We start from the raw sequence: 8,265 nt of genomic DNA on the forward strand, positions 1-8,265 counted from the left end.
ACAGAAGAAAAAATGGCTTCTTAAAACACAGTCAACAGAGCTACTTCTAACAGTGATGGCAAAAAAGAGACCAGATTCATGCTCTTACCTTAACTGAAAATCTAGGAAAACGGGAAAGAATGGTTTCCTGACACTGGACAACGGATAGTACAGCATTGCAGTCTCCAAAAAGGGGAAATAAATAAGATGATCCAGCCGGGTGCAGTGGCTCAATCCCAGCACTTTGGGAGGCCGAGGCGGGTGGATCACGAGGTCAAAAGATCGAGACCATCCTGGTCAACATGGTGAAACCCTGTCTCTACTAAAAATACAAAAAATTAGCTGGGCATGGTGGCGTGTGCCTGTAATCCCAGCTACTCAGGAGGCTGAGGCAGGAGAATTGCCTGAACCCAGGAGGCGGAGGTTGTGGTGAGCCGAGATCACGCCATTGCACTCCAGCCTGGGTAATGAGTGAAACTCTGTTTGAAAAAAAAAAAAACAAAAAACAAGATGATCCCCGTGATTGCTCTGCTTACTGACTTGAGAGAGTTTGCAGGCCACAGTGCACTAGGGGAAACACAAGTAGAGCCCAGTAGATTCTTTGAAATGAGAACATAAAGTTGGGAGTTGGGAAGAACAAGGCAGATAGAGTTCAAAGGTTAGTACTGAATAAGAGAGTACTGCAGACAGAATATAATTAAGACATCAATTCTTCCTCAAGCAAATCCATAAATTCAAGGTGATTCAAATTAAAAAAAATTAACAACCTAATTCTAAAAATTTACGTGGAAAGGCAAAGTAACTAAAATAGCCAAACTACTTATGAAAAGGAACAACATTGCAGTACTCATGCCTCTGAATATCAAGACGTAATCCCAGCACTTTGGGAGGCCGAGGCGGGTGGATCACGAGGTCGAGAGATCGAGACCAACTTGGTCAACATGGTGAAACCCCGTCTCTACTAAAAATACAAAAAATTAGCTGGGCATGGTGGTGCGTGCCTATAATCCCAGCTACTCAGGAGGCTGAGGCAGGAGAATTGCCTGAACCCAGGAGGCGGAGGTTGCGGTGAGCCGAGATCGCGCCATTGCACTCCAGCCTGGGTAACAAGAGCGAAACTCCATCTCAAAAAAAAAAAAAAAAAAAAAAAAGCTACAATTATTAAGACTGTGATATTGGCTGAAGCATAGACATATAGACCAATGGAACACAAAAGAGTCTAGAAATAGATCCACACACAACAGTTAACTTTTGACATAAGTCAAAAATTCAATGAAGAAACAATATTGTTTTCAACAAATGGTACTGGCATAATTGGAGATTAAAAAATAATAACAGAGAAGAAACTCAACCTAAGCCTTACATTATTTGCAAAAGATAATTAAAGATGGATTATAGATTTAAATGTTAATTGCAGAACTACTGAATTTTTAGGAGAAAACATTTAAAAAATGTCCAGGACCAAGAGCTAAGCAAAGAATTCTTTGACATGACACCAATAGCACAATCTGTAAAAAAGGATTAAGTTGGACTTCATAAAAATGACAAATTTTTACTTTGAAAGTTACGGTTGGTTAGCTAGGCATGGTGGCTTGTACCTCTAGTCCAAGCTACTCAGGAGGCTGAGGCAGGAGGATCGCTTGAGCCCAGGGGTTTGGAGGCTGCAGTGAGCCAAGACTGTGCCACTGCACTCCAGCCTGGGCAACAGAGTGACACTTTGTCTCAAAAAAAATAAAAATAAGAAAGTAATGGTTAAGCTTTAGGCTTAATAAATTGAAATAATTAAAAAAAAGAAGAAGAAATGAAAAACAAGAGCTCTGCATCTTTTAATGGCTACCAGATTTTTAACTCAGGCTTAACAAACCCTGCTGTATCTGGCTCAGACCTCATTTTCTGGATACCCACTCTTTTACACTCTTTCTCACTGAAAAATGACAGATGAATGTGGAGGCTGTTGCAATAGGTGAAGAGAGAGAGGCATTAAAGGCCCTCAGACAGGTGAAGAATGAGAGAAGGGAGGTGATTTTGTGATTGACAGAAAGGTACGATGAATGCTATGAAAAGAATGAAAATAGTTGATGAACTAGACTGGAGCGTGCCTGAGAGGCTGTGCTATCTTAGGGACTCAGAAAACAAAAATATTCTGAGGAGGTTATATTTAAGCTGAAATTAGAATTACATGAACTGGTCACATGAAGTTCAAGAGGAAGAATATTCCAAGCAGGAGAGCAGTTAGTACAAAGATTCTGAGAGAAGAATGAATTTTGTATATTTGAGAAATAAAGATATTACTAGTGTAATTGCTAACATCATAGTAGATGAGAGAAACACTTTTGTGGAGGAACATCAGCAGGACAGGCAAAAGCCAGATAATAGGAGATTTTGGAAGTGAGATGGTGGGATCGGATGTTTTTATTAGCACAACGGGAAGCTGTTGGAGGGAAGCTGTTAAGAGAGGGGCATGATCATGTTTACATTAGAAAAACTTGGCTGCTGTGTAAATAATTGATTGCTATGGAGCAAGAGTGAAAGTAGAAAGATTAGGAAATTAATGTAGTGGTCCAGATGGTGGTGGTTTGAAGTCATGTGGTAGTAGACAGGAAAGAAACAGATTTGGTCCATGTTTTTGACATAGAGTCAATGGGATATGGTGATAGATTAGATTAAAAGAATCAGTGGCTCATGCCTGTAATCCCTGCACTTTGGGAGGCCAAGGCAGGCAGATCACTTGAGATCAGGAGTTCGAGACCAGCCTAGCCAACATGGTGAAACCCTCATCTCTACTAAAAATACAAAAATTAGCCAGGCAGTGTGGCATGCGCTTGTAATCCCAGCTACTTGGGAGGCTGAGGCAGGAGAATTGCTTGAACCTGGGGAGGCCGAGGTTGCAGTAAACCAAGATCGCACCACTGCACTCCAGCCTGAATCGTAGAGCAAGTCTCTTGTCTCATTAAAAAAAAAATAAATAAATAAAAAGGAATCAATAATTACTTATATGTGAGACTTAAGACATTTGGTAGCCGGGCGCGGTGGCTCAAGCCTGTAATCCCAGCACTTTGGGAGGCCGAGGCGGGTGGATCACGAGGTCAAGAGATCGAGACCATCCTGGTGAACACGGTGAAACCCCGTCTCTACTAAAGATACAAAAAAATTAGCTGGGCATGGTGGCGCGTGCCTGTCATCCCAGCTACTCAGGAGGCTGAGGCAGGAGAATTGCTTGAACCCCGGAGGCGGAGGTTGCGGTGAGCCGAGATCGCGCCATTGCACTCCAGCCTGGGTAACAAGAGCGAAACTCCGTCTCAAAAAAAAAAAAAAAAAAAAAAAAGACATTTGGTAGAGGGTAATGACTTTTCCCAAATTTGGAAAAAATGTAGAGGATTTGGCAAGCAACTGTTTTGGGGGAATCAAATTTATAGTTTTGTTGTGATGATGCCCCATAGGTTTTCAAGTAGAAATGCGGAGGAGGGAGGTAGCTACCAGTCTGGACTTCGGAAGAGAAGTTGTGGATGACAATGGATGTTTAGGGGGAGTCATTAATATACAGATGGGATTTCAAGTTAGAGGAACACATTACCTAGGATGACTGCATTGAGGTAAATCGATGAGGAGGGTCTAGAATTGAGCCTTGGGGTACACCAACATTTAAAAGTCAGAAAAGAGCCAGTCAAGGAAATTGAGAAAGGTCACTGAGGCAGAAGAAAACCAAACACGTATGATATCTCCAAGGGAATTATATGTTTTAAAATAAAGGGGTGTGGACAACTGAGTCATGGATGCTTAGGGGCCTAAGATTCCCATCATTATCAGATAAGCATATATGACTTACATTTATCCCACTGGATTCATAGGGAAGCACCAAATATCTGAAATTGCAGTGCAGTAACATGGCAAAGGATGTCACTGTTGTCCTTGGTTAAGAGTAGTCCCAGTGCAGTAATCAAGATATGAACCCATTTAGAATGGATTCTGGAGAAAATGTGAAATGAGGAAGAGAAATAAACTGGAAGTGACCCTTGAGTTTGCTGTCAAGGAGAGCAGAGAAATTGGTTGTAAAGTTCAGGAGGATGTGTGTGGTACAAGAAGTTTTTAAGTTTTCAGTTAGTAGATTAGAGAACATATGAATATGCTGATGGCAAAAACACAAAAAAGAAAATTTGATGATAAAGACAGACCATTTCCATTTCTTCTACTCAATTTCTACTGATTTCTATTAATGCTTTATCTTTCCTGTTTTTTTTTTTTTGCTTTTTAACACTATAAACATGCTGTGGTCAGTCAGGTTTCTACCAGATAAATAGGACTCAAAATAGATCATAGACTTAAACGTAAAAGACAAAACTATTAAACTCCTAGAAAATAACAGGAGAAAATCTAGATGACCTTGGGTTTGGCACCCTGTTGTTTTGACCTTACAAATGGTTATCAAAAAATTCTGAGGGGTGAGCTCCATTTGCACTGGCCTTGTAGGCACCTGCTTCCCTTTTGAGGGTGCCCCACTTGACCTCTGAGTGGCTGGTGGGGACAGGGAGTGATAGCAGCAAGGAATGTAGCAATCAAGGAGGTACCTGCCTCAGCAGCACCTGGTCTTGCAAGGTGCCGTCGGGACTCAGGCAGGTGCGGTTGCCATATCACAGGTTACGCTTAGCTGACTTGATCCTTTCGTCCTGCTTCTCCTTTATCAACACAGCAAAGCCCAGCATTTTATCATCTTTTCTGACTTCACTAGGAAGGAATTGCTGCTGCCTAAGAGTCCGGTATTCTGTGGCTCTTTCATCAGTGAGATGGAGGTAGAGTTGCATCGTACTGGCCAGCTAACTCTGGCTGGAGACCAGAACTTTGCAACTGATGCCCAATACAGGCCAGACGACTATCAAGACCCCATGTAACAAGAGCAGCATATATAGCTCAAGGGACAACATGCCCTTGAGTAGTGGCCCGTCACCACGGGCCTGAGTGGAGAAAGAGTGACTTCTGTTCCATAGTGAAACATTCTCATTACAGTGAAAACTGCCCTCCAGGAGCTGCCGGGGAGCCTGAAGGTTCAGAGTCATCTGTATTCACCAGAATTTCTGGAGAGTCCCCAAGGCAACACCTGACAACAGCAATACTAAGTTGCACAAAGCAGCAAAATCTAAAACCAGCAAGCAGTAATGCCATCCCAGACGGACCAGGCTTGATATAGGAAGTTAGTGATCCATCCACATGGACGCACATTGGGAAGTGTTTTCTTTGTGGTAAGTGTCCCGTAACTTAAAGCAAAACAAAAAACTCGGTTTCTTGAACCCACAGTATGTCATAATGCAATGGGCATTGAGACTCCGCAATGAAAACTCCTAGTGAGAAAAAGAAAAATGAAGAGGATGCAGCAGGTACTGTTCTACTGCTGTTAACCAAGGCCAGTGAAAAAGAATAGTAAGAATCCCCTATCCTGGCAGTGGAGGAAGTCTCTTAATTGGCCCATCTGAAAGTCTTGCTTCTCCTCTCTAGAGATTGTATACTGTTGTTCTTGGCTCCTGGCTTTTCCCTCTTGCCTTTTATCCTTGTTCCTTCTTTTCTTTTCTCTCTCTCTCTCTTCCTTTCCTTTCCTCTCCTCTTTCCCTCTCTCTCCTGTCTCTTTCTGTCTCCCAGGCCAGAGTGCAGTGGCACATTCTCAGCTTACTGCACCCTCCACCTCCCAGGTTCAAATGATTCTTCCTCAGCCTCCCAAGTAGCTAAAATTACAGGTGTGCACCACCATGCCTGGATAATTTTTGTGCTTTTAATAGAGACAGTATTTCACCATGTTGCTCAGGCTGATCTCGAACTCCTGACCTCAAGTGATCCATCCACCTTGGTCTCCCAAAGTGCTGGGATTACAGGCATGAGCCACCGTGCCCAGCCTAGTTCCTTATTTTCTATGGCTACGTTAGTTGGGCATTTAAGAGTATAAACCTCCTGTGAACTTCAAAGCATTTTTAGGAGTCAAACATGCAAATAAAATGCACAAACTACTCTGCCTTGGAAATGCAAATAACTTTAGGGGAGACAGTAAGGAAAGGGAGAAGGAAATTAACTGAGTAAAGCAGTGGGGTGAGTGAGAACGTTGATAACAGGACTGCCTGATATGCATGTTGAGTAGTGTTGTTTGCCATTGCATCAGGCAAGTATGTTATACAGTACAGAAATGACAATTTCTGAATGTTTATGCAGAAAGCAAGGTAAAGGGCTGAGTTATGAATTATTTATTTAAATACAAAGTCATTAGGCAATGGTTAGCCAGAGTGTTTTACATAAGCAGAAACTCAGAATTAGAAATGTTTGTGGAATTGTAAGCCGGCTGGGAATTTACAAATACTGTGAACATGAAGATGGGAATTTACTAGACCTGACCTGATTCATATTATGAGGGCTGGAGATAATTTGGACTGGACATTAAGTGATGTTATTGTTTATCAATGCCGTAAACATTTATTGAATGCCTATCATATATCAGACACTGTCTTACATGCAGGAGATTGAAATCCATCAGCAAACAATATAGATCAAAATCTTTACCCTCAGATAGCTTACATTCTCATTACTTGAAAGAAACATATCAAGTACCATACAATTACACTGTTTCATGACAGTAAGTGAAACCACAATTGCAAAGATTTTGACAGTGAGAGAAATCTAACATGACTGACTTTTTCCTGCTTTTAGCCTCGAAGGTTGTCTGTCTTTTCTCACTCCTGTCTGTAGGCTAAGATAAGCAGGTGAAGAATTTAGTTTATAGTTTAACATGGAAGCCAGGATGATAGTAGGCCTTCCCTAACTAACACCCTCCTTGCTCTGGGACTGAAAAGTAATGAAAGGCCCTGAGATTAGGATTAATTCAAGGGGTCTGAATTCTGCTAAAATGTAGGATTATAGGTTCTATAATCCCTTGCTCCCCAGGTGTCATGTGGCCAGAGACCCCTGGGCAGGAAGGGCCAAGATTTGTGACTTTCCCAATTACTTCTATAGGTAACACCTCTATTGTAGAACCTAAAGATTAGTCTTTTGAGATGTTTTTCAGACTTGCATTCTAGCAATGACTCATGACTCAAGTGGTCCTGTAACCCCCTCACTCCAAGGCAGACTCAGTGCATCATGAGGATCACTTCCCACTTTCCTATGATTGCCTCCTCAACCAGTCAGCAGCAGCCATTCGCTCCTCGCCACCAAACTGTCTTTGAAAAACCATAACCTCTCAGCTGTGAGGAAACTGATTTTAATGATAACTTCAGTACCTCCATGGGACCAGCATCATATTAATTACATTCTTTCTTTACTGCAATACCACAGTTTCACTGAACTGGTTTTGTCTGTGCAGCAGGCACGAAGAACCCATTGGGTGATTACATAAGCTTGGTAGTTGGGATGAAATAGCCAAATTCCTTGAATTTGAAAATCGCAGTTTACCAAAAGTGACCAATGTGAAAAAGAAAACTGCCAGGTCGCCGGGCGCGGTGGCTCAAGCCTGTAATCCCAGCACTTTGGGAGGCCGAGGCGGGTGGATCATGAGGTCGAGAGTTCGAGACCATCCTGGTCGACATGGTGAAACCCCGTCTCTACTAAAAATACAAAAAATCAGCTGGGCATGGTGGCGTGTGCCTGTAATCCCAGCTACTCAGGAGGCTGAGGCAGGAGAATTGCCTGAACCCAGGAGGCGGAGGTTGCGGTGAGCCGAGATCGCGCCATTGCACTCCAGCCTGGGTAACGAGAGTGAAACTCCGCCTCAAAAAAAAAAAAAAGAAAACTGCCAGGTCTAATAATTGTTAAAGAAATGGAACCTGTATTTAAAAGCCTTCTCAAAAAGCAAACCCAAGATCCAGTTGGCTTGACTAGCAAATTTTTCTAAATGTTCAAAAAAGATAAAATACCTGAGGATAGAATCAGAAAATCACTTCCAGACTCCTTTCAGGAAAATGTAAGTTTGATGTAAAAGCTAACAAGGACAGTAGAGAAAAGTGAAATATAACAGAGCCATCTCTACATGAACATAAATACAGAAATTCTAAACAAATCTGTGAGACAGACGATAAATGTTGAAAAGCCATCATGAGCAAGCATGGTTTATTTCAGAAATGCAAGGGTAGTTTAACATATAAATTCATCTAATTTGTAATCATGTGAATGAAGGAATAAAAATATGATTATGTTAATATTTATAGAAACTTCATTTAATAAAATTCAATATTCATTTATGATTTAAAGAATAAAAGAAAACTCTTAACTAAGAAGAAAACTTTATAGTCTAACTTTAAAAGGAGAAAGCTCCAGGAA

This window comes from Saimiri boliviensis, chromosome 14 (assembly GCF_048565385.1).
Source record: "Saimiri boliviensis isolate mSaiBol1 chromosome 14, mSaiBol1.pri, whole genome shotgun sequence".
Classification (NCBI taxonomy): Eukaryota; Metazoa; Chordata; class Mammalia; order Primates; family Cebidae; genus Saimiri; species Saimiri boliviensis.